This window comes from Vulpes lagopus, unplaced genomic scaffold (genome assembly GCF_018345385.1).
Source record: "Vulpes lagopus strain Blue_001 unplaced genomic scaffold, ASM1834538v1 ctg1039, whole genome shotgun sequence".
In the NCBI taxonomy this organism is placed as follows: Eukaryota; Metazoa; Chordata; class Mammalia; order Carnivora; family Canidae; genus Vulpes; species Vulpes lagopus.
Genome location: NW_024570328.1, coordinates 1938 through 9194, shown reverse-complemented (window position 1 = coordinate 9194; position 7257 = coordinate 1938). Strand labels below are relative to the sequence as shown.

Sequence of the window (7257 nt, the reverse complement as noted above, 5' to 3'; positions counted from 1 at the left end):
CCTGGATCAGCGTCTTGGCCAGGTGCAGGCGGCCGCGCTCGCCGCCGGAGAGGTTGCCGACCTTTTTTGCTGGTCCTGGCCGTTAAAAAGTTGAACGGCCCGCGCTAGGCACGGAAGCCATCGGGAAACTTGCCGACGTTGATGATGTCCAGCCGCCCCGAGATGTCTTCCCACACCGTCTTGCTTTGGCCAGCGCGTCACGCGTCGGGTTCCAATAGGCCTTCTTGACCGTCTGGCCCCGTTGACTTCGCCGGAGTCGGCCTGCTCGCGCCCCGCGATCAGCTTGAACAGCGTGGGACTTGCCGGCACCGTTGGGGCCGATGTTGCCCGACGAGGGCCCCCAGCGGGTTGTTAAATGGTCAGGTTGTGGGGGGGAGCACGCGGTCCCCAAAAGCTCTTGGTGACGTTGGTTGAACTCGATGACCGGGGGGGTGCCCAGGCGCTCGGCCACAGGAATAAAGATTTCCTGGGTTTCGTTGCGTTTTTGGGTTTATTCAAAAATCGCTCAGTTCCTCGAAGCGCGCGATACGGGCCTTGGGGATTTGGTTTTCTGGGGGCCCCTTGGCGTTCTGGCAAACCCCAATCCAGTTCCTTCTTCAGGGCCTTGGCGCGGGCTTCCTCCCCTTTTTGCTCGGACCCAGGCGGCTTTGCTTCGGGAAAACAGCCATTGGGAATAGTGTCCCCTTGTAGGGAATGCCGTGCCCCGGTCAGTTCCAGGATCCACTGGGGCAGCTTTTTCAGGAAGTACCCGATCGTGGGTGATGGCCCCCACGTGGGGTGAAAGCGGTGCAGGAACTGCTCCAGCCATTCCACGGACTCGGCGTCCAAGTGGTTGGGGGGTTCGCCCAAGCAGCAGCATGTCGGTTGGACAGCAGCAGCTTGCACAGCGCCACGCGGCGCTTTTCGCCCCCGGACAGTTGCCGATCACGGGCACCCCGGGGCCGGAGGCGAGGGCGTCGGCAGGGGATCCCCAGCGGGTGTCAAAAAGTCGGTGCGGCAGCGCGATTTTGCTTCGAGTCGCCTTGCTCGGCGGCCAGCGCGTCAAAGTCGGCGTTCGGGCTGGGCATAGGCGGCGTAGATTTCATCGAGGCGCGAAGGGCCGCTTTGGGACCTTCGGCCAGGGCCCCTCTTCCAGGGCCCTGGCGCACCGTGTGCTCTGGATTGAGCTGGGCCCCTGGGGCCCGATAGCGAGGGAAACGGGCCCCTGCAGGGGCAGCGCCTTTCGCCTTCGAATTCCTTTCCACCCCGGCCAAAGATCTTGACCCGGGAGGACTTGCCAGGCCGTTCAGACCCACCCACGCCGTCTGGCGCCCGGGAAAAAGCTTGAGAGAGTTTCCCTTCAAGATCGCCGCTTGGGCGGCCGGTCTTGGTGAGGTGGTTCACTCGAAAAACTTTATTGAGCCATTCTGGTCCGAGTATTTGAATCGTTGTTTCTGCAAAAACGGGAAAACAAATCGGTTGCACGCCACCCGTGATTTCGGCGCTGCACATACCCTGCGCCCGGGTTTTTTCCAGTTGCCCGTGACATCGCTTTTCCAGCTGGGGACGATGAAGCTGTTTTCCAGGCCCCCGGGCCCTGAAACTACATCCGTACGACTGGTCCGGCAACCCCCCTGGTTGCCTCGACAGGCAGATACCAGCGCCGGACGGGCGATCTTGATCACTTGACATTTGAAGAATGAATCTGGCTCCCGCCATTCTGAAGGCCGGCTTGAGGATGGGTTACGAGAACCCGACTCCCATCCAGGCCCCGGGCATCCCTGCGGTGCTCGCCGGCCACGACCTGCTGGCAGGTCCCCAGCCCGGCACCGGCAAAAACCGCTGCCTTCCCCCTGCCCATGCTGCAAACGCCTCGCAAGGCCAGGTGCCGCGCAACAAGTTCGGCGGCAAGGGCATCCCCGCCCTGGTGCTGACGCCCACGCGTGAAATCGGCCGCCAGGTCGAGGAAACGGTGCGCAGCTACGCCAAAATACCTGGACATCAAATCCACCGCATTTCGGCGGCGTGGGCATGAAGCCCCCGATCGACCGCATAAGAAGGGCGTGGACATCCTGGTCCCCCACGCCGGCCGCCGCTGGTCTGCAGCAGCAAGCTTCATGGGGCCCGTCCACCGTCGAAATCCTGTTGCTCGACGAAAACCGACCGCATGCTGGACATGGGCTTCATCCATGACGTCAAGAAGGTGCTGGCCCTGGTGCCCAAGGACAAGCAAAGCCTGCTGTTCTCGGCCAACCTTCGCGACGAGGGTCGGCGACCTTTGGGCCAACGGTTCTGCCTGCGCAAAACCCCCAGGGCATCCAGGTCACGCCCCAGCAAACACCCGGGCCAGCGCATCACCCAGGTGATCCACCCCGGGGCCCGCGGCCCAAGAAAAAGCAAGTGCTGCTGCACATCATCAACGAGAACAACTTGGGGCCGGGTTTTGGTGTTCACGCGGGCCCCAAATTCGGGCGCCAACAAAAGTTGCCGAATTCCTGACCAAGAACAACCCTCAGCGCCATGGCGCTGCACGGCAAAAAGAGCCAGGCGCCCGCACCCAGGCCCCGGCCCGGGTTCAAGACCGGCCCAGCTTTCGCGCCCTGGTCGCCACCGGGCATCGCTTTCACGCGGCTCGATTTCGTGGCTGCCGCACGTCGTGAACTAAGAGATCCCCAACGTGTCCGAGGACTACGTGCACCGCATCGGCGCACCGGGCCGGGGCCGGTCGCGAAGGCCCCGGCCGTCAGCCCGGTCTGCATGGACGGGGAAGGCTTAATGATGGACATCGAGCGCTTCACCAGCAGGAAATCCCTGTGCAGGTGCTGAAGGCTTCGGCCGGAAAAAAGGCGAAGTGGCCGAACCCATCGCCATGGGCCGCCAGGGCCAAACTGGGGCGGGCGGGCAAGGGCCCCCAGCCGTGACGTCATGCAGGCCCCCGCCCAAAGGGTGGCGCAGGGAAATGATGGACCGCATCGCACCACCAAGGCCCCCAGCCCGACCGTGGGGGGCCGCGCAGGCGGCCGTGGTCAGGCTCCCAAGGCCGGCTCGGACGAAAGGGCCCCTCCGAAGGCAAACGCCGGCGGCCAGGGCCGGGGGGGCCGAAACCACGCCGGTGCAAGCGCCCCAACAACAAGCCCCGCCGCGATTTGCTTCGATGGCCCCGGGAATGGCTCCGGCGCCGCCCACCGCCCAGGCAGCCCCCCCGAACGCCCCAGGCGCGGCCCGCGCCCTGACGGCGAAGGCGGCGGCGGTTTTTCCGGGCGCTTCGAAAGGGCCATCCCCCCCCCCCCGGGGGGCTGTGCCACCTGGGCCGCCGCGGGCCATGCACGCAGCGCGGCCCCCGTGGGGAGCGCAGGTGGCGGCCAGCCCGATCCGATGCGCACCAAACGTGGACACCATTTGGGCCGAACGGGGGCCGCCGTGGCGGCTTAACCGCGGCGGCAATGTGGCGGTGGAGGCGGCGGCTTCGCGCGGTGGCCGTGGCGGCCCTCGCGCGGCGGGCTACGGTCGCTGACCTGCACCAGGTCCTTGGCATGCCCTGCGGCAAGCCGGGGAAAATTCCGCCAGCAAAAAAAGGGCGAAATCTCCCCGGGGGGCTGCAGCCTTTTCACATGGCGCAGATTGCGCATTCAGCCGACAGCGCGCCGCAACCCTGCATGGCTTTTCTCCCGATAGCATTGGGGGCCTGCGGCGATTGAAGGCCGCCCCCTTTCCCGGATTTCCAAAGCCTCCCCCGACTGTGTTCCTCAAGGCCAGGGCCATGACACTGCAGACCCCACACCGCCACCCCTCCAGCCAGCGCCCCGATTCGGAGCTGCCACAGGACAGGTTGCGGTGGTCGGCCTGGCGTGCGCAGCCCGGCTTTCCGCCTGCGCCAGCACCCCGCTGCCGCCAGGGCCCCACCGCCCCCAAGCCCCAGGCGCCCGCCCCCGCCGGCCGGCGGCCACCCCGGTGGGTCCCGCAGGCAAACCACGCAGCCCACCCGCGCCGGCCAACAACCTGGTCCGTTTGCCCTACAACGCGGCCGTGGCTGCGCGCTTTCCCAAATTCCAGCCACCCGCTAGACTACACCGGGCCTGGCGCCGCAGCGAACAGTTCACCAGGGCCCAAAGCGAACTGTCTTCCTGGCTAAAACAGCCAGGCCAGCAAATCCCTGGGCCGCGACCGCCCCGGGGTATCGTGCACCCCGCAGCTCGCGGGCGCGGCAGCCCCATCCAAGGCCCTGGTGGCCACGCGCGCACCCGGCATTCAGCCGTCGGCTCTATGACAGCCGCCGCCCACGGTCATGTCGTGGCCGGCCAGCACGGCGACAAACCTGCGGGCCGGAGGCCTTGCTCATCATCCCCCGCGAGCTCGCTCCCGGCGGCTGCTGGAGCGCCCCGCTGCGGCAGCAGATCAACGTTATCCTCTTTGCCGCGGGGGCCAACCCGGCGCCGTGGAAGCCGGCACGCCCCAATGCAGCCGATGGCCCCGACATCGCCCTGACCACCTGCTCCTAAACCCACCCCCGGGGCCAAGGCCCTGGCCACCCTGCACGCGACTACCCCCCCCGGTCGCCGTGGGGGAAACCTGCGGGAAAATTCCCCGCCGCCAGCTCTTCCTGCAGAAGTACCAGGCCATACAGCGCTACGACGCCTGCTGCAGTACTCGGCCCGGCCCAAACCCGAAAGAATTCGGACAAGGCTGCGCGCGGTGGTTTCCGGGGCCGCTGCGCACCGCGCTGGTCGCAGGCCGGGCTGAGCAGCGACTGGGACTACACCACCCGCCAGGATTGCAGGGGCAAGCCATATCCATGGGCAGCCTCGCGCCCGATTCGCTGCGCAAGTCAGCGGGCTCAAGAAATCGGTGGGCTACTGGTCAGCACCGTGGTCGGACCGGGCCGCGGGGCCCCCATCCAGCGGCGCGGTGCACACCCTGGTCACCGCGTCCACACGCATGCTGCATTCCCGCGCCGAGGCGCCAAGGATCTCACCCAGGTGCAGGCCTTCGTGGCGCGCGAGACCGGGCCCCCCTTGCCTGCCATTTAAAACCCAAATGGCCGTACTGGCCGAGCAGACCCCCGAGCAGCGCACCCTCACCATGGGTCCAGCCGACCCCGGGCGCCGACCAGAAAGGGGCGTGTGGACTGGAACGCTTCGCTGCAGCGCGCACCACGCTGTCGCGCCCGCGCTCCTGCGGCTATGGCTGTCCGCCAGCGCCCAGCCCCCCGGTGGACCAGGCTGCGCCTGTTGGGCCTGCAGGTGCTCAAGGGGGGGGGGGGGGCCGGGGGGCCGGCCAGCTGCTGGCCGACTCGTCAAAGAAGCCCGCTCGGCCACGCCCCCCAGCGGCGCCTATGCGCTCACGCGCGGCGCCGTCGAAGCGCCCGTGGGCGCTACACCTGACGATGAAACCCGCCCATGGCCAATCTTGCCGCTGCGGCGCTGGAAACCTGACACACCCTACAGCCCACCTCGCACGCGGCCCTGGTTGCCCACGATGACCGACATGGCGCGCGGATGGCGCCTCCTTCGGGGGTTTTCGAGGAAAGAAGACGACGCCGAATGACGGCCAGGGCGCCAGGGCACGCGGCCAAGCCCCGGGGCGCCCCCCCCATTGCGGGTTGGGTCGCGCTGGCCCGTCAGCGGGGATACCTGCCCGTAGCTCAACCGGTAGAGCAATTTCCTTCTAAGCAATAGGTCGGGGGTTCGAGTCCCCCGGGCAGGCCCATCTGGCATCCCAAGAAATCCCAACAAGTCCCAAAAAGTCCAGGAGCCGCGCTGGTCTCGGGCTTCAGGTACATCCAGCTTCCCAGTTCGTCCCTCGGCAGCGATGAAGATGGAGTCCAAGTGGTAGCCAGCCAGGAGGCAGGATTGCTGCCGTGATTGCAAAGCGGGAAAGGCTTTGTAGCGCGGCGATGCGTTGATGGTGCTGGAAGCGTCGAAACCCGGGCCCGGCCCCTGAAGCCCTGTGCGCCATTCAAGGAGACGGCCTTTTTCAGCTCGGTTTGGAGGGGCTGGCTGGCGATCGGAAGGCTCCATTGGATCGCGTCGCCAGCAGCTACGCCTTCAAAAAGCGGGGTGCAACGTGATCTCCGCGCCCCGGGCCCCTCGCCCACCACCCATTGCGTCGGGGTGTGTATGGCCGTGGAGAAATAGTGCTGTTCGGGAACGTTAAAACCCGCGAGCGTCAGCGTGGTACCCGCGGTGGCCTTCATTGCGTGCCATATCAAAGGTTGGTGTACGCCCCCAGCTTCAAGGTTTTTGGCTTTTGTCGGCTTTGCGTTTGCCGACATGGCCGCACCCCTCCTGACAGTGTCCAGTTCGGGGGCCAAAGTTCCACCCCACCCAGGCTTTGGCGACACGTTCAGGCACATGGTGGGCACTTTTGCCATTGCGGGACACGGTGCACCGCCAACCGACTCGCTAAAGGGTCGTCGTACCGCGCTTGAGCAAGGCCACGTTGGCATCCACCCGAACCGTTTTTGGCGACCTGCATCGACAGGGTGCTCTCCATGCCTTTGGGAGGGCCCGGGCTGCCCCACCTGGATGCGCAGCGCGGGGTTGGAAGGGTCACGTCGTGAGCAGATTTTTCTTGGTTTTTGATGGAGTCATCGCCAGCGCCCAGTCGCCCTTGCCTTCCCAGAACGATTGCTTGAGCCGTTTTTCGACTGCCGCCCTGTGGACACTTTCGAAAGCGGCGTTGGCGCAGCAGCTCAGCGGGGCCCCCTCACGGATCCGCCCCCCTTGGATGCCTGGGCATACAGTGACGGGCCGGGGTGGATTTGGGTTTTGACCGATCCCAAGCGCCACCCCGCTTGGAGTAGCTGCGCTTGAAGGCCTGCGTCCCGGCCACCAGGTCCTGGCGCAAAAGAGATTTCCCATGCGTCAAAACGCGCCCCGGCCCCAATGACCAGCGGTCCGTCATCTCCAGGCGGTCCTGGGCGAACAGCGCTTATTGCTCGGCCTTGTTGCGATAGCGGGGAATGAAGGGAATGGAGCTGGTGAATTGCCCGGGATGGGGGTTGTAGGGGTCCCCCGGACCGGAGCTGCCCGATAGGTGTTTTTGGGAAAAGCTGGAATGCCGCGCGTTGACCATCGAAGCCCAGGGACCCCCTGTTCTTGCGGCCGAAGAGACTGCCGCTAAAGGGGTCGCATCCGTGGTGTTGCCGGTCTGCGTCTGGTCATGGGCGATCTCGGTGTTTCCGGATCGGTCGATCAGGCCGGGGAAACCCTTTTTGAAACAGGTAGGTCTCGGCGTTGCGCCAATAGCGGTCGCTGGCTATGTGATAGAGCTGCTGCG

At 66.0% G+C, this 7257-nt stretch overlaps 1 non-coding gene across 1 annotated transcript; it reads left to right on the top strand.

Moving 5' to 3' along the window:
- Nucleotides 1-5608: 5608 nt before the first annotated feature.
- Nucleotides 5609-5682, top strand: TRNAR-UCU. Its single transcript has one exon. It is a non-coding gene; the product is annotated as a tRNA-Arg (tRNA).
- Nucleotides 5683-7257: the final 1575 nt, after the last annotated feature.